The sequence below is a fragment of the Pristiophorus japonicus genome, chromosome 6 (genome assembly GCF_044704955.1).
Source record: "Pristiophorus japonicus isolate sPriJap1 chromosome 6, sPriJap1.hap1, whole genome shotgun sequence".
Taxonomy (NCBI): domain Eukaryota; kingdom Metazoa; phylum Chordata; class Chondrichthyes; family Pristiophoridae; genus Pristiophorus; species Pristiophorus japonicus.
In genome coordinates, this window is record NC_091982.1 from 47,191,754 (window position 1) to 47,211,578 (window position 19,825).

Genomic DNA, 19,825 nt, shown 5'->3' on the forward strand with positions numbered 1-19,825 from the left:
CAGCCAGTTACGTCCTAATTCAACATCAACATATACGCACTTGCCAGCATTCAGTTGGGAGCATTTCATGAATGGGAGTATTTGAAAAGTTTTTTCCCCCCCTTGTCTCCTACAGCACTGTCCTGGCCGAGACCAGCTAATGCAATAGATCAGGGTCAAACCTGACCATTCTGGCTCTGTACAATACTAGTCAATGCAGTTATCTTTGAGCTATCAAGGAGACTATGTTTCCATATCTAAATCAACTTCTGTACACTGCATAATTATAAAACTTGGTACTTTGATAAAGAGTTCCCGTTGCCATTTAGGCTGTAGCGTAATAAATAAAAAAAATACAAATCATGCAATTAAATTCACAAAAAGATTGTATTATACATTAAAAAATGCATTAACAAATGTATGGGTATGGTACATAGGAACAGGAGTAGGCCATTTAGCATCAGCACTAGTTTCAGTCCAAATTCAAAGTATTTGCATTGCACAGTTAAATACAAAACATGTAGAGATCAGGATTTTATTTCAGATTCCAGCATCCGCAGTATTTTGCTTTTGTATGAATAGATCAGCCTTGGAAGTATGGTTGTTGTTGGTATAGCACTTGCAAATACTGGATTATAACAAATCTGCTACATATTAATTTTTATCTACAAAATAACCAGGAGCTGCACAGCTACCTTAAAAGGCTATAACTATTGCCTTAAGGGTTAAAAAAAATTGGAACACAACGGTCAAAATTCCTCCGCGTGGTATTTTTAGTGCAGTGGTTAACGTGATCCTGTCAAATTCCTGTGCATGATATTTTAATGAATTCATTCTGTACCCTTTAACTTCTTCGTTAAAACACCGCACCCAGTAATCTGGCACAAAAGTGTTAGCGATCGAACTAAAAATAGCATACAGGAGGAATTTCAACATCCTATGGGTTACTGACTTTGTGAAAATAATGCATTTGTCACAAACGCTTAACCAATAGTGACGCACACAGGAACTTCAACCCCTGGCCTTTTAGGTAATTTTCCACCCAGCTCCGACTAAACCACTTCATGTGATAACAACCCTTGTAAATTATCTGACACATGATCATTACTAACAAATTAGCTTAAAACCTACTTTAAAGAAGAAGCTGTTTGTACTATTTCTACCTCGTGGACAGCTGCTATTCTGCCCCTCCCTCCTCATAGAAGTTTTTGGCTATTTTTAACAGGTGAAAATGATATTAAACAATGTCTTTTCTATTAATGCAAACACGCAACCCAGCTCAGCTAATGCAATCTGACTCATCATTACCCCCACTTGTTAAAACAGTTTAGCTGCAGAGGAGGATTTTTGTGTGTTAGAATTCATAAGAACCTGACAAACACATTTTGGCTGTACACTTCTGTACCAAGGCTGCTGTTTATAAGATACTTTTACTTATTTAAAAAATATAATAATTAATTTTGAGCTTATTAACCAAACAATACTGTTCAAATAATGTTTTTACTTTGTCAGTTCCTTCCTCGCACCACTTACTTAAGGAAAGAAACGAGATGTCTTCATTGGCCCCGACTGAGGTAACAAATCCCTTCCTGGAATTGGCTGCTGAGAGGTGCCAAGACATTTTGTTGAGCAAAAGCGAGTAAATAATGGAAATTCTTCTCTGCTTTTAAGTAAAAAGGAATTAATCAGCACAGCAGAGCTATCTGTGACTGATCATCAACTTCCACAGTTGATGTTTTAAACAACGACTTGCATTTATATAGCACCTATTACGTAGTAAACGTTCCAAGGTACTTAACAGGAACATTATCAGGAAAAATTTGACATCGAGCCACATAAGGAGATAATAGGACAAGTGACCAAGGGTCTTAAAGGAGCTGAGATAGAAGGATTTATGGAGGGTACTCCAAAGATTAGGGTCTAAACAGCTGAAGGCACGGTCGCCAATGGTGGGGCGAAGAAAATCGGGGATGCACAAGAGGCCAGAAGTATAGGAATGCAAGGTTCATGGAGGGTTGTAGGACTGGAGGAGGTTACAAAGGTTGGGTGGGGCAAGTCCGTGGAGGGATTTGAACACAAGGGTGACAATTTTAAATTTAGGGCGTTGATGGACTGAGAGCACATGTAGGTCCTGCTCCTATTTCTTATGTTCTTATGTTCACTGGGGTAATGGGTGAACAGGACTTGATGCAAGTTAGGATACGGACTGCAGAGTTTTGGATGAGGGTGGAAGATGCGGGGCAGGCCAGGAGAGCGTTGGAATTGTCACAATAAAAGTGTGCAGTACTACTTATTTCAAATGCATTATCATCGTCATCATCAGCATAGGCAGTCCCTCGGAATCGAGGAAGACTTGCTTCCACTCCTGAAGTGAGTTCTTTGGTGGCTGAACAGTCCAATACGAGAGCCACAGTCCCAGGTGGGACAGATAGTCGTTGAGGGAAGGGGTGGGTGGGACTGGTTTGCCGCATGCTCTTTCCGCTGCCTGCGCTTGATTTCTGCATGCTCTCGGCGTCTGAGAGACTGCACCAACAGCTCACTCAGTACTTAAATCCACAGCCTCGTTTGGCATTGAACCATACAGACCACAAGATTCCTGGGGATGTGAAGTTAGTTGATTCCAGCCAAGGCGTCAGCAGAGGTCATACAGATGACCTCAGCATCTCTGGTTTGAGGGGTGGGATGATTATCAGCCCGGCTTCCCACTCCTAATCACGATCAAATTAGCCCTGCTGTGAAGTGCATCAGGCGAGAACTTGATTAGGCCCTGTTGTGGAACACCTCACCCACAGTCGTTGTCTAGACTTGCACATGAGCATTGGTCATTTAGGGGCAGGCACCCAGTATCTATTCGGCATGAGTTCCATCTTCTGCAGAGGAGTGGATTGGAAGAAAGGGCTTGCGGCACATGCCGAGACCCAGATTTTCTCATTAAAACAAAGAACGGTATGTCATTCTGAAGATGCTGCCAAACCCTAATGAAATAGGGCCTCAAAATCTTGTCCTTAGCAGTGAGTAAAGCTGAGTTCTCCTGCAAAGTATTGTTTTAAATGTCTGGAAAGAGGCTTTGAACAATAACTGGCAGGAAAACATATACACCACGGCAAATACCAAACATCGTAATTGTTAAATTTAGTCTTTTCAATACAAAGGAATGTGATCTGAAGCGAGTGTTTTTCCTCTTTGCAACAGACCCCTCCATGGCCTGTTGCCTGGATACTTGTACTTGTGGACTGTGACTGGCGAGGGCTTTGGCTGTTGTGGTTCTGAGTCATGGTCTTTATTACTACATGTTAATAATTTGAATCCACTGGCCAGAAAATAGTCAAGAATTTGCAGCCATGACTGCCAACAATGGAGAAGTAGGTTGTGCTGACTGGAAGTTGGATGCAAGATTAATGGATTTCTCAACAGAACTACATTTGCTATGCTGCACTGATTTTGAAAAGATGAAATGCAGGTAGTGGCAGTGAGTTCATAGTGTTAGCTATAACATTAAGATCAAAGTTTTGCTGAAAAATTAACTGAGAAAACAATAAAGTTCCAATTTATTGTGCCCATTATTCATAAAGACAGATGGTGGTTAAGAGATCTTCAAACGTACTGGGTTAACTCTGTCACTGGTTTGGATTTCTCTCAGTGCTTCACCTTGGCAACCCAACTGTGGGTAATTACTGACTACTGCTCTGTGGCACAACTTTTTGTAACATAATATATTACCTCACCAGGCCATGAAATGATTTACTTTTCAACGATTCGGGCAGAAGGCATTGGAGCCCCAAAGCATTTGGGGCTGTGAGTGGCAGAACATAGAGTCATGACCACAAGCCTCCACGTCACGAGTTTCTCATGCCAGCCACACTGCTGTGGAAAGGCGCTTCTTCACTTGGAACTGAAGAATCATTTAATGCCACTCTTCAGGTCCCAGGCACATATACCTCCCTCTTTTCCCCTTCCCCTCTCCTCCGTCAAAATGAGAATTAGTAAAAGTTGCCCACTGGGATTTAAGCAGCAGGGTGGGTTTGCGCGGAGAAACTTGCATCATTTGCGCCTCCCGTTAGCGCACCCAGGACACCGCAAACAACTTCTCGCCCGGGGCGCAGGGCCACTACTGTCTCCCGCGGGAGTTAGCGGAGGCACAAACCAGTAGCGCCCTGCACCTGTCAGTAGCGTCAGGCCGCTGCACCGGCGATGATAACGTCATCATCTTGCGCAGCGACCCGTTTTCGCCCCGGAGCGAAAATTCGGTAGCGCCCCGTGAGGCCGCCGCAGGCAATGCTCGCAGCAGCTTCGTGAATCACAAGCTGGGCCTCAGTCCACTCGCGGGGCGAAAATTAAAGGGGCGGTGCAGCAAGCACTTAAAAAAAAATGGCCGCTTTACCGGTCGCGGCCTTGCTTTGTTCAGTTCGCGGGGTCAGTGCCGCAATGTTGCAGCCCGGCACTCCGCTTCTGTGCCGATCGGCTGCCATGGGGCCCCGCTCCCCAGTGGTGGCCCCCCTTCTCCCCGATGCAGCGTCGGTAGCTTGCTCCCTTTTAACGGAAGGGGAGGCCCCTGTGCTCCCACCAGCGCTACACGCACTCCGCGTAGCGCTGGAAAATTCCCGCGCTTAGCGTCCCAGTCCTGCCCCCAAGAGGAAGTGGAGCGAGCGACATTGCGCTCCATTTCCTCTCCGGGACGGTAACCCAAATTTTGCTGCCGGGGCGGGACTTCTGCGCCGGCTGCAGGAAGTCCTGCCTCGCAGCGGTCACCAAATTTCGTCCCCCAGATTTCTAAAACCCGAGAACCTCCTCTATTTCTTTTTCTTTTTTTTTTCAAATTTCCCCAGGTCTCTGCAGCAATGCTCCAATATGATCTACAGGCAACCTGCTACCAGGCCTCCATTGAACATGGCAGTTCTGAATGAACATACTATAAGATGCATGAGTACAACAACAACTTGTATTTATATAGCGCCTTTAACATAGTAAAATGTCCCAAGGCGTTTCACAGGAGTGTTATAAAACGAAAGTTGACACTGAGCCATTCAAGGAGAAATTAGGGCATATGACCTAGAGGTAGGTTTTAAGGAGCGTCTTAAAGGAGGAAAGAGAGGTAGAGAGACGGAGAGGTTTAGGGAGGGAATTCCAGAGCTCAGGGTCTTGGCGGCTCAAGGCACAGCCACCAATGGTTGAGCGATTAAAAATCAGAGATGCTCAAAAGGCCAGAACTAGTAGAGCGCAGATATCTCAGGGGGTTGTAGGGCTGGAGGAGATTACAGGGAGTATAGCCCAACAAGAACTCCATTGCCTATACTTCTCCTGCCTTCTTTGTGGGAAGGTGTTTCACATTGTCTCAGCAATTCCCCCTCCACCCGGTCCCTCGCCCAGGGTCAGAAACTCCGCAATAAGGGCGCTACGAAAATACCAATTCACTAATTTGCTGTACCTCTGCATCGAGAGTTTTACTTAAATCGAATATGCAGCTTTTTAGAGCCATTTATTGCATTAAACGGTCGTTGTAGGGTCTCTTTGTTGGCTGTGAGTAAATGTACTACTATGTGGCACGATACTAAGCCATGCCAACTGGGATGATCCTATGTCCAATCCGCATTCCTCACAGAGTTAGCTCTCAGCCCCATTTGGTACAAGCAGTTTCCATATCCTTTGGCTAGACAAGGGAAATAAAAATTAGCCCTAGTTCCCAAACCTGATCGGAAGCAAGTGACCCTTGCTCAAAGAGGATCATGTGTGGATGTCAGGTGAGGGGAAAATTGGAAAATAAGTCTATTATAAGTATTTCAAAATAAAATACAGTTCAACAGAAGACAATTGGAGAAAAATCTTACGAAATGAGCCATCTGTTCACCTGTATCATTATGACTAGAATTTTAGTGATTTGGATTCAGCTTTTGTGCTCAATCTACTAGGGAGAGTTTGGGTTCAACCAAGTTGAAAATCCAAACCAAAGCTGCTTCATTCACCTCTGAATAATACAAATATATATATATATATATATATATTGGTTGAGCATAACTAGAGGCCATCAATATAAGATAGTCACCAAGAAATCAAATAGGGAATTAAGAAGAAACTTCTTTACCCAGAGAGTGGTGAGAATGTGGAATTCGCTACCACAGGGAGTGGTTGAAGCGGATCATATCAATGCATTTAAGGGGAGGTTAGATAAGCATATGAGGGAGAAGGGAATAGAGGGTCATGCTGATATGGTTAGATGAGAAAAGATGGGAGGAGGCTCGAGCGGAACATTAACGCCGGCATGGACTGGTTGGGTCAAATGGCCTGTTTCTGTGCTGTGTATTCGATGTAATCCTATGCAACACGCACACGCACAGGAGTGGAATAAGTAACCAAGAGAAAAGAATAAACTATGAAAAGAAAAGTTAAACATTCATTAACACTCACATTTTCAACTCTGAATGCAAGTTTCTTTTCCACCAATGTTCACCATGTCCCGCCTCTTTTTATCCTGATGGCGATGGTTCCTTGCTGGGTTGGCGTTGCAAGGTGGTCATTAAATGTGAGCATTGGCAAGCTATCTGACCACAGTGATATCACAGCCAAGCCTGATCTTGTCCTCACCAATGCCGTACACACACATACTGCTAGCAGGAGTCATTGTGTAGCAATTGTGAATGGCAACCTTGGCTGATATTCCCTTCCCTAAACCAGAAACCCGAAGGCCAAATGTCGCAATCCCACCAGAACCCAGACTGCGATCAGCTAACTTAGCACTGTGCTGGGGCCTTTCTGTTTTACATGGCTCACCTACTCACTACCTTAAACAGCTGATTCATTTAGGACATAGAGTGCAAGTGTATAAGTTTATACTTCAGCCTTGCTTTGTAGTAATGCAATTGAAATTATAGTACAGGGGTAATTTCTGTAGCTATCATCTGTTGTCACTATACATATGCATGCATGTTTTGGAGCTAAGTCCCTAACCCAATTTTGAAGCCAAAGTGACCCACATTTAAGAGCATAAGAATTAGGAGCAGGATAGGTCTTATGGACCTTCGAACCTGCTCCACCATTCAATAAGATCATGGCTGATCTTTGACCTCAACTCCACTTTCCCGCCCGATCTCCAAATCCCTTGCTTCCCCTAGAGTCCAAAACTCTATCTATCGCAGCCTTGAATATATTCAACAACTCATCAACCACAGCCCTTTGGGGCAGAGAATTCCAAAGATTCACCATCCTCTGAGTGAAGAAATTCTTCCTCATCTCAGTCTTAAGTGGCCGACCCCTTATCCTGAGACTATGCCCCCTAGTTCTAGACTCTCCAGCCAGGGGAAACAACCTCTCAGCATCTACCCTGTCAATCCCCCTCAGATTCTTATATGTTTCATTGAGATCACCTCTCATTCTTCTAAACTCCAGTGAGTATAGGCCCAATCTACTCAAGCTCTCCTCATAAGACAAACCTCTCATCCTAGGGATCAATCTAGTGAACCTTCATTTGCCCAACTTGGCTCTATTCATAATGATGCCAATTGGCCAAATTTGATTTTGTATCATTTGTCTATTTATGGTGATTCACACAAGCAGAGGCTGCTCTAGTAACCATTATGGTGTTTGAACACTAGTGCTATTGGGCCTTCCAAAGCATGAACACTAATTCCTAGCTTGCAACCGAACTATTTTAATTTGAACAGTAGTTACACAGGATGTGGATGCATTTACACTCAAGGAAAGATATGCATTTATGTAATACCTTATATCCCACAGAAACATGTCAAAACATTTGACATTTAATGAATTACAACCAGCTATGTAAGCAAACATAACAGCCATTATGCACAAGCAGTATCTTGCAAACAACAATGACTATTTTTAGTGGTATTGCTTGAGGGAGGAACATTGATCAGGACATTAGGAGAACTTCCTGCTCTTCTTCCAGTTCCATGGGATCTTTAACATCTAACTGAACAGGCCGATGATTGCTCAGTTTAATGCTTCATTCAAGGAACAAGTCGGACAATACAACACTTCCTCAGTTCTACATTGGCGTGTCGGCTCAGGATCGTGGTGCGAGCCTCGAACCTCGAACCCAGAAGTGAGAGTGCTGCAAATGAGCCAAGTTGGCACAAAAAAACATTAAAAAGACAACTCACAATCTTTAACTGACGCTTAAGAGAGTCTGCAATAAATAGACATGCCTTATTTACATGGGTTTTCCAGAACAACAACGATAGCATTGCAAACTTTGAACGAGTAGTTTTGTCTTGGGTTTTGAGGTGCCTTTAGATTATCCCCGCTCACCATCTTTTCTTTGTGGCAGTGCTCAACAATACACTCTTATTCCACAAGAATAAAAATGTCCTCAGCTATATTAGTAAATGCTGAAAGGTCACTTATAAAGAAAAAATGTACCATCAAACCACAAAAATCAAGACAATTTAGTCAGTAAACTGTCCTGTTCTAAAATATGGTAATTTTGAAGCACTTTTTCTGTTCTTTAATGATCCTCAAATACAAATTGTTAGACCAGAGCATTTCTAAATTCTCAACATAAAACTGTAGACTAGAAAAGATTTGGAAACAGTCCTTTACTTCGGAATAATTCCACAGAGATGCGTGCCAAGGGTATAAAGGCCCACATTTTGTGGTCAGTGGCGAACAAATGGCGCCAGCCATTCATTACACTTGCTCTTGCCCAGCTTTTTGCCAGCTTTTGCACTGGAACTTGCGGTAATTAGAAAGTTTGGCACCGCGCCCTCGACAGGGGACCTGGGACCTCTGAACAAGACAAGCAACAATGTGTCTCCTTAACTAATCAGATTGAAGAATTTTTAATGAGCAGCGCAGAGTCTAAACCAGGAAGTGAAAGTTAGAATATTTGATTCAATACCAAATCATATACAGAAAGCTAAGAAATAATAGGAAAAGAAAGATTGGTCTAAGCGAGGGAGATTAAACAGAGAAAGAAAAATATTTTTTAAACTTTTTTAAAAATCTCCAACAATAATTAAATTCTGAAGGAATGAGACTCCATACTTGTAAAAGTTGATTTACAGTGCCAAAGAGACTGTTTGGCAGTAATTAAGACTATCACTGCGTTAAAAATTTACTTACACTAGAATGGTCAAGCCGTAACTATTTCTGGCGAGTTTACTGGATATCTAGTGGGTAAGCAAAAAAAAAAGACAGACTTGCATTTATATAGCGTCTTCATGACCACCAGATGTCTCAAAGGGCGTGACAGCCAACGAAGTATTTTTGGAGTGTAGTCACTGTTGTAATGTGGGAAATGCGGCAGCCAATTTGCACATACAGCAAGCTCCCACAAACAGCAATGTGATAATGACCAGATCATCTGTTTTTGTTATGTTAATTGAGGAATAGATTTTGGCCAGGACACTGGGGATAACTCCCCTGCTCTTCTTCAAAATAGTGCCATGGGATCTTTTACATCCACCTGAATGGACAGGCGTCTGATCAGTTTAACGTCTAATCCGAAAGTACAACTTCACATCCTTCCACGTGTTTCAATGGCAAGTCTCTCCACAAGGTACTGTTATTTAATGAAGCTTCTGGAGGAGCATGGCAACTCGGACAGCAACTTCCTGATTTCCGCATTTAACTAGGCATTTGCGGTCGCTGGAAGTTGCTGTCTGATTTACTGCTTAATAACAGTGAGCGCTGTTAGCCTGTTATTCATAGAAACATATAAAATTCTGACGGGATTGGACAGGTTAGATGTAGGAAGAATGTTCCCAATGTTGGGGAAGTCCAGAACCAGAGGTCACAGTCTAAGGATAAGGGGTAAGCCACTTAGGACCGAGATAAGGAGAAACTTCTTCACTCAGAGAATTGTGAACCTGTGGAATTCTCTACCACAGAAAGTTGTTGAGGCCAGTTCGTTAGATATATTCAAAAGGGAGTTAGATGTGGCCCTTACAGCTAAAGGGATCAATGGGTATGGAGAGAAAGCAGGAATGGGGTACTGAAGTTGCATGATCAGCCTATGTTTCCTACCACAATGTGGGCAACAGCTGGCTTACCTACCATCATGTTTTAGAGGCTGAATTCTACTCGAAATCCAAAAATGTGGTATATTCAGGCCAATTTATGTATCTGTCATCTATGTGATGTGCTGGTTACCCTTCAGCAGCATCAATCAGCTTCCATAATGAAATCCAACTCTACCTCTCCTCTTCCACCCCCATCTCCAAAACAGTTGCTATTTTCTGACTGCCTCTTCAACGCCAAGTCATGGTGGTGTGGACATGCGCTTCAGCTCAATGTTGACCAAAATAAAGCTGCTCTTTTCAGTTCCTGCCAGCATCCATGTTCCTTTGGCCGCACCTCCGGCCACCTGCCAGACTATGTCCTCATGCTAAATAGTGGTGCACACATTTGATGACCTGTTCGATCGACTTGAGCTTTTCACCCCACATCCCCTCCAGCACTTTCTAAACATTGCCTGCTGAAATCCATATTGCTCCCTGCTGCTACTTTAACTCTACTCCATACTTTCTTTGAGGATTGCATTTTCCAACACTCTTCTCACTTGCCTCCCTCCAAAACTGCAGCTAATCCAGAACTTCATTTCCATGTCCCCTCCTGTACAAAATCTTGCATAACCACTCCCTCCTCATCAATCCCATAACTCTCCGCTTGCCAATATCTACTAGTTCCCTGTGCTGCAGGAAATCGGCTTCAAGACCATGGGCTCTCTCTTTAAATCCCTCTATCACCTTGCTCCACCCGATTTCCCAGCGATATGACCCTATCCACGTTCACCACTTGTTCCCTGCTCCCTACAATCCATCATCAGGGGCCAATTATTCAGTCACTGCAGTGCTGCCTTTTGGAATATCTCCCCAAATCACTCTGCCCTGCTACCTTCCTTCTTGCTGTCAAAAGCCATGTAAAAAAACATCTCTGTGACAATGCCTTTTGTTGTGTACCTGTAAAGCATGCACTCCCATGTTCCGCCACCAGAGAGCACATCCCATGGGAGCACTGCATATAAGCAAGCCCCTAAGGCCTGCTCCTCACTCTGGAGCGTCTTAATAAAGACTGAGGTCACTGTTACTTTAACCTCCCTCATCTGTGTTAGGAACACAATAACTGGCAACGAGTATACAAATCCAACGCAAAGATGCAGCAAACTGTGGGCATCCTGGAGAAGTTCTCGGAGGGTGAGGACTGGGAAGCCTATGTCGAACAGTTAGACCAGTACTTTGTAGCCAACGAGCTGGACGGAGAAGGAAGCGCTGCAAAAAGGAGAGCGGTCCTCCTCACGGTCTGCGGGGCATCGACCTACAGCCTCATGAAGAATCTTCTGGGTCCAGTGAAACCCACAGATAAGTCGTATGAGTAGCTGTGTACACTGGTTCGGGAGCATCTTAACCAGAGGGACAGCTTGCTGATGGCGAGGTATCGGTTCTACACGTGCCAGCGATCTGAAGGTCAGGAAGTGGCGAGCTACGTCGCCGAGCTGAGGCGACTTGCAGGACAATATGAGTTTGATGGCTACCTGGAGCAGATGTTCAGAGACTTTTTTGTACTGGGCATTGGCCACGAGACCATCCTACGAAAACATTTGACTGTAGAGACACTGACCCTCAGTAAGGCCATTGCGATAGCACAGGCGTTTATGTCCACCAGTGATAACACCAAATAAATCTCTCAGCACACAAGTGCTAGCAATGTTCATAAATTAACTGGAACTGTGTTTGCGAGCAGAAATGTACAGGGCAGAAACCACGAGTCTGCAACTGCCAGCAAGCCTCAGGTGACCCAGATGACTCAGAGTCCGCAACAAAGGATGAATGCAAGGATATTCACACCTTGTTGGCGTTGTGGGGGCTTCCATTCAGCCTATTCATGCCGCTTCAAAGCGTATGTTTGCAAGAGCTGTGGAACAATGGGGCACCTCGAACGAGCTTGCAGATGAGCTGCAAGCTCTGCAAAACCTGCTAACCACCACATGGCAGAGGAAGATCGGTCCATGGTGGATCAAAGCAATTTCGAGCCTCAGAGGGAGGAGGCAGATGCTGAACTACACGGGGTGCAGACATTTTCGATGAAATGTCCACATATAGTGCCAAATGTAAAACTGAATGGCTTACCCGTAGCCATGGAACTGGACACTGGCGCTAGCCAATCTATCACGAGTAAAAAGATGTTTGAGAGACTGTGGTGCAACAAGGCACTCAGACCAGCCCTGAGCCCCATCCACATGAAACTGAGAACATACACCAAAAAGCTCATCACTGTCCTGGGCAGCGCTATGGTCAAGGTCACCTACGAGGGCATGGTGCACAAACTGCCACTCTGGATTGTCCCAGGCGATGGCCCCACACTGCTTGGAAGGAGCTGGCTGGGCAAAATCCGCTGGAACTGGGATGACATCCGAGCGCTATCACATGTCGATGAGGCCTCATGTACCCAGGTTCTTAACAAATTTCCTTCCCTTTTTGAGCCAGGCATTGGAAACTTTTCCGGGGCGAAGGTGTGGATCCACTTGGTCCCAGAGGCACGACCCATTCACCACAAGGCGCGAGCGGTACCTCACATGATGAGGGAGAGAGTGGAAATCGAGCTGGACAGGCTGCAACGCTAGGGCATCATCTCCCCAGTGGAATTCAGCGAGTGGGCCAACCCGATTGCTCCAGTATTCAAAAGTGATGGCACGGTCAGGATTTGCGGCAATTATAAAGTAACTATTAATCGTTTCTCGCTACAGGACCAATACCCGCTACCTAAGGCAGACGACCAATTTGCGACGCTGGCAGGAGGCAAGACGTTCACCAAGCTCGACCTGACTTCGGCCTACATGACGCAGGAGCTGGAGGAGTCTTCGAAGGGCCTCACCTGCATCAACACGCACAAGGAACAGTTCATCTACAACAGATGCCCGTTTGGAATTCGGTCGGCTGCAGCGATCTTCCAGAGAAACATGGAGAGCCTACTCAAGTCGGTACCATGCACGGTGGTTTTTCAGGACGACATATTGGTCACGGATCGGGACACCGTCGAGCACCTACAAAACCTGGAGGAGGTCCTCCAGCGACTGGATCGCGTAGGGCTGCGGCTAAAGAGGTCGAAATGCGTATTCATGGCAACAGAAGTGGAGTTTTTGGGGAGAAAGATTGCAGTGGACAGCAGTCGGCCCACAGACGCCAAGACAGAGGCTATCAGGAACGCGCCCAGGCTACAGAACTTCACGGAGCTGCGGTCGTTCCTGGGATGACTCAACTATTTTGCTAACTTCCTACCGGGGTTAAGCACCCTTTTAGAGCCCCTACATGTGTTATTGCGTAAAGGTGAGAACTGGGTATGGGGAAAAAAACAAGTAATTGCTTTTGAGAAAGCCAGAAACATTTTATGCTCCAACAAGCTGCTTGTATTGTATAACCCGTGTAAAAGACTTGTGCTAGCATGTGATGCGTCGTCGTACGGAGTTGAGTGTGTATTACAACAAGCTAACGTTGCGGGAAAGTGGTAACCTGTCGCCTATGCCTCCAGGACCTTGTCTAAGGCCAAGAGGGCCTACAGCATGATTGAGAAAGAGGCATTAGCGTGTGTGTTCGGGGCAAAGAAAATGCATCAGTACCTGTTTGGCCTCAAATTTGAGCTGGAAACCGATCACAAGCCCCTCATATCCCTGTTCGCTGAAAACAAGGCGATAAATACTAATGCCTCAGCCCGCATACAAAGGTGGGCACTCGCGCTATCAGCGTATAACTATACCATCCGCCACAGGCCAGGCACCGAGAACTGTGCGGATGCTCTCAGTTGGCTACCATTGCCCACCAAGGGGGTGGAAATGGCGCAGCCTGCAAACTTGTTGATGGTGCCGCAGCCCGCAGATTTGTTGATGGTCATGGAAGCGTTTGAAAATGATAAATCACCTGTCATGGCCCGCCAGATTAGGACTTAGACCAGCCAAGATCCTCTGCTGTACCTAGTAAAAAACTGTATACTGCATGGGAGCTGGGCCAGCATTCCCGTTGAAATGCAAGAGCTAATCAAGCCGTTCCAGCGGCGAAAGGACGAGTTGTCCATTCAGGCAGACTGCCTGTTGTGGGGTAACCGCATAGTGCTACCAAAAAAGGACAGGGAGACATTCATCTCGGATCTGCACAGCACACACCCGGGTATAGTAATGATGAAAGCGATAGCCAGATCTCAAGTGTGGTGGCCCGGTATCGACTCTGACTTAAGAGTACTGTGTACGGCAATGCAGCGTGTGTGCTCAGTTGAGCAACGCGCCCAGAGAGGCACCACTAAGTTTGTGGTCCTGGCCCTCCAGACCATGGTCGAGGATCCATGTCGATTATGCAGGCCCTTTTCTCGGTAAAATGTTCCTGGTGGTGATGGATGCTTTTTCAAAATGGATTGAATGTGAAAAAATGTTGGGAAGCACCGCCACCGCCACCATTGAAAGCCTGAGGGCCATGTTTGCCACCCACGGCCTGCCTGACATACTGGTCAGTGACAACGAGCCATGTTTCACTAGTGCCGAATTTAAAGAATTCATGGAATCAAACATGTCACCTCGGCCCCGTTTAAACCAGCCTCCAATGGGCAAGCAGAGCGGGCAGTACAAACAATCAAACAGAGCCTTAAACGAATCACAGAAGGCTCACTCCAAACCCGCCTGTCCCGAGTACTGCTCAGCTACCGCACGAGACCCCACTCGCTCACAGGAGTGCCCCTGGCTGAGCTACTCATGAAAAGGATACTTAAAATCAGACTCTCGCTGGTTCACCCCAACCTGCATGATCAGGTAACGAGCAGGCGGCAGCAACAAAATGTAAACGATGGTCGCGCCACTGTGTCACGGGAAATTGATCTGAATGATCCGGTGTATGTGCTAAACTATGGACATGGTCCCAAGTGGATCGTGGGCACGGTGATAGCTAAAGAAGGGAGGAGGGTGTTTGTAGTCAAACTAGACAATGGACAAATTTGCAGAAAGCACCTGGACCAAACGAGGCTGCGGTTCACAGACTGCCCTGAACAACCCACAGCAGACACCACCTTTTTCGAGCCCACAACACACACCCAAAGGATCAACGACACCACCCCGGACCAGGAAATCGAACCCATCACGCCCAACAGCCCAGCAAGGCCAGGCTAACACAGCAGCCCTGCAGGGCTAACAACATGCCAGCCCAGCGAGGGCACAGCCAACACACCAGAACAGACATTTGTACCGAGGCGGTCCACCAGGGAAAGGCTCCCGACCGCCTCACGTTTTAAATGTTTTTCACTTGGACTTTGCGGGGGGAGTGATGTTGTGTATCTTTAAAGCATGCACTCCCATGTTCCGCCACCAGGGAGCGCATCCCCTGAAGTCCCAAGGGATCCCAACATCCCTTGGGAGCACTGTATATAAGCCGGCCCCTAAGGCCTGTTCCTCACTCTGGAGTGTCTTAATAAAGTCTGAGGTCACTGTTACTTTAGCCTCCCTGTGTGCAGTCTCATTTGTGTTAGGAACACAATACACTTGATCCCCACCATTCGAAATGTTCTCCTTTTCCTGCTGGCTGCCTCACTTCTCCTCCATTTTAAGTGCTCCAAACCTTTTCTGGCATGTGTGGAACACATTACTTAAGCAGGTTGCTGTGTTCCAAATTGGCGCTGGCGTAAACAAAATTAATTGCAAGGATTGGCCTCACACCAGCACAAATTTGGACCCATACCACTATAACCTGACTGGCTGCAGACTTGAGGCTGAATCACCTCAAGTCTTGACTCCCATCATTTGTCCATTCCCTCTGAGTAATACGGCCAACAGCTGGCCTACCTACTATCAACCGTTGTTGCTGCTTCAATTTAAAATGCTCATCATGTCGGAGAGGAATTTTCCCAATTTTCTTTTTCCCAATTGACCTGGGTTTTTATCTGTTTTTTGCCTCTCCCAGGAGATCATATGGCTCCGGTTGGGGTGGTGTAGAATGTTTGAGTGTAAGGGGTGTCGCTGTTGCGTGGGGCGGACTGGTTGGGCCGGTGCTCTTTACCTTTCCGCCATTGTTCGTTGTTCACAGGTTTATATGTAACCTTCAGGGCTGCTGACCGAGGACTGTGTGGCTCTCTGTTGGCCGACGCGGACACGATAGGCCAAAATGGCCTCCTTCCGCGCTGTAAATTTCTATGTTTCTATGTTTCATATATTTTTTGCGTAGCTGAACTGTTATCGAGCCATTATCCTATTGAGCGTACATGGTGTAACAGTTGTAGCACTAGGTCCATGCAGCAGAACTTGGTCTCCAGTCGTCTTGGTTAACCCTTGCCACTGGATCAAGACCTAGCTCTGTCAAGCCCGTGTGGTGGCTGGGGTTCAACGGTTAAAAGAATCCACGCACAGGCATCTTCCACCCTTCAGTATGTAGTTCGGGACCGATATAAAAGGGGTCTATAAAAGGGGTCAGAGGGTCTAGTAAGGAGGGGGAACTGAGGGAAATCTTTATTAGTCGGGAAATTGTGTTGGGGAAATTGATGGGATTGAAGGCCGATAAATCCCCAGGGCCTGATGGACTGCATCCTAGAGTACTTAAGGAGGTGGCCTTGGAAATAGCGGATGCATTGACAGTCATTTTCCAACATTCCATTGACTCTGGATCAGTTCCTATGGAGTGGAGGGTAGCCAATGTAACCCCACTTTTTAAAAAAGGAGGGAGAGAGAAAACAGGGAATTATAGACCGGTCAGCCTGACCTCAGTAGTGGGTAAAATGATGGAATCAATTATTAAGGATGTCATAGCAGTGCATCTGGAAAATGGTGACATGATAGGTCCAAGTCAGCATGGATTTGTGAAAGGGAAATCATGCTTGACAAATCTTCTGGAATTTTTTGAGGATGTTTCCAGTAAAGTGGACAAAGGAGAACCAGTTGATGTGGTATATTTGGACTTTCAGAAGGCTTTCGACAAGGTCCCACACAAGAGATTAATGTGCAAAGTTAAAGCACATGGGATTGGGGGTAGTGTGCTGACGTGGATTGAGAACTGGTTGTCAGACAGGAAGCAAAGAGTAGGAGTAAACGGGTACTTTTCAGAATGGCAGGCAGTGACTAGTGGAGTGCCGCAAGGTTCTGTGCTGGGGCCCCAGCTGTTTACATTGTACATTAATGATTTAGACGAGGGGATTAAATGCAGTATCTCCAAATTTGCGGATGATACTAAGTTGGGTGGCAGTGTGAGCTGCGAGGAGGATGCTATTAGGCTGCAGAGTGACTTGGATAGGTTAGGTGAGTGGGCAAATGCATGGCAGATGAAGTATAATGTGGATAAATGTGAGGTTATCCACTTTGGTGGTAAAAACAGAGAGACAGACTATTATCTGAATGGTGACAGATTAGGAAAAGGGAAGGTGCAACGAGACCTGGGTGTCATGGTACATCAGTCATTGAAGGTTGGCATGCAGGTACAGCAGGCGGTTAAGAAAGCAAATGGCATGTTGGCCTTCATAGCGAGGGGATTTGAATACAGGGGCAGGGAGGTGTTGCTACAGTTGTACAGGGCCTTGGTGAGGCCACACCTGGAGTATTGTGTACAGTTTTGGTCTCCTAACTTGAGGAAGGACATTCTTGCTATTGAGGGAGTGCAGCGAAGGTTCACCAGACTGATTCCCGGGATGGCGGGACTGACCTATCAAGAAAGATTGGATCAACTGGGCTTGTATTCACTGGAGTTCAGAAGAATGAGAGGGGACCTCATAGAAACGTTTAAAATTCTGATGGGTTTAGACAGGTTAGATGCAGAAAGAATGTTCCCAATGTTGGGGAAGTCCAGAACCAGGGGTCACAGTCTGAGGATAAGGGGTAAGCCATTTAGGACCGAGATGAGGAGAAACTTCTTCACCCAGAGAGTGGTGAACCTGTGGAATTCTCTACCACAGAAAGTAGTTGAGGCCAATTCACTAAGTATATTCAAAAGGGAGTTAGATGAAGTCCTTACTACTCGGGGGATCAAGGGTTATGGCGAGAAAGCAGGAAGGGGGTACTGAAGTTTCATGTTCAGCCATGAACTCATTGAATGGCGGTGCAGGCTAGAAGGGCTGAATGGCCTGCTCCTGCACCTATTTTCTATGTTTCTATGTTTCTATGTCCCTCGTTGAAACACCTGTGAACTCATCCCTTTTTGGTGTGGAAGTGGGTCATCCTCAACACGAGGGACTGCCTAATACTAATACTGTAGCACCACACACATATTTAATATAATGATCCTCAATTATGTCTCTTGGCTTTCAATATAATCACGGATTCAACAATAGTGCGCATTCTACAAGTAAAAATTGATCTCAGTGCATTCACTATGAAAGGGCTCATCCAGAAATACAACCAGAATACGGTCTGCCACTACCATCTAAAGCTCCGGCCCACTTTAGTAATCCACGTCCAGTCGTCACACGCAAACATCTAGGTGGAACTGCTGTGTTATATTAGCGGATACAAAAAGGTAATATTAGTACTGCTCTGAAATCAAATAATATTCAGGCAAGCACCCACGTTCCAAGCACAATGGGTGTACATGCAGACTGTATTTTTAAACTTGCCGTAATCAAAGATTGGCGTGGAAGAAAAACAGCAATTGGTATGGAGGCATTGGCTGGGTTGGATCACCATTTGCAGCCCATTTACACCGTCACTTTATCCGAGTTGTGCCAACATGGGGCCTACTTCTGAGGTAGACCTGGCCTACAGCCTGGCTGATTTTAATTCAGATAGTTTACTGCAGCAGAGGTCAGGCTTCAGGATGAATGGTCCATTCGGGAAACAAAAATGGGTCAATTTATAAAACTACGATTAAAAACACCAAATAAATTTACAGGTGTTAACGAGACAGCAGACAATGTCAGAACAATACAGTCACACGTGATTCATAATTCTCGCCAGCTGCTTGCAACAGTAAACAGAACATGATAGCGGTCTTTAAAAAAATCTGTGCCACAATCCTACAGAAAGGTCAGGATCTTTTCATTTAAAAAAATGTACTACTATATTATCAATTAAATGGATGACTGAACTTCAACATTCGGTGCTATTTATGTCAATTGCACGGGCCACACAGCAAAATTAATTGAAAGAGATGCACAAATGGCAACTCTTAGGAATTTAGAAAAGAAAAATTCTCAGGCTGTAGAACTACTTTGAAAGGAAAGAAAGACTTGGATTTATATAGCACCTTTCACGACCACTGGATTTCTCAAAGCGCTTTACAACCAATGAAGTACAGGTTGGATGGGCCTCCCTTATCCAGGACTCCCTTATCCAGCAGCACCCCTCATCCAGCATGATTCTGGTGGCCGGGGACGCATGTGCAGTACGTGGCCGATCTCCACCCCGACTTTGGGGCCATGCCAACACTCGACCCGCTGGGGGCCGCGCCGACACCGACACTTCGGGCCTGCCCAGGGCACCAACCTCCTTCTCTTCCCTCCCTTCCCTCTTCCCCTTCCTCCCCTCAGGCTGACCTCCCTGTATCCAGCAAAAAATACCTTATTCAACACAGGCCAGGTCCCGAGGGAGCTGGATAAGGGAGGTTCAACCTGTACTGTTGGAGTGTAGTCACTGTTGTAATGTAGGAAACATGGCAGCCAATTTGCGCACAGCAAGCTCCCGCAAACAGTAATGTGATAATGGCCAGATAATGTGTTTTTGTTATGTTGATTGAGGGATAAATATTGGCCAGTACACCAGGGATAACTCCCCTGCACTTCTTCAAAATAGTCATGGGATCTTTTACATCCACCTGAGAGAGCAGACGGGGCCTTGGTTTAATGTCTCGTCCAAAAGACGGCACCTCCGACAGTGCAGCACTCCCTCAGCACTGCACTGGGAGTGTCAGCCTAGATTTATGTGTTCAAGTACTTGAACCCACAACCT

General features: G+C 45.8%; 1 protein-coding gene across 4 annotated transcripts in view; it reads right to left on the reverse strand.

The window, feature by feature from the left end:
* The window catches only part of zbtb33 (zinc finger and BTB domain containing 33), a 39,403-nt gene that overhangs the window by 15,680 nt on the left and 3,898 nt on the right, over positions 1 to 19,825 (reverse strand). Inside the window, exon 1 of one of the 4 annotated variants that reach the window (XM_070882816.1) lies at positions 6,382 to 6,633. The exons of the other annotated variants lie outside the window; for them this stretch is intronic. The gene's annotated coding sequence lies outside the window, so the exon portion shown is untranslated. Of the gene's footprint in view, positions 1 to 6,381; positions 6,634 to 19,825 lie in introns of those variants that run through there. 4 annotated transcript variants of the gene reach the window in all.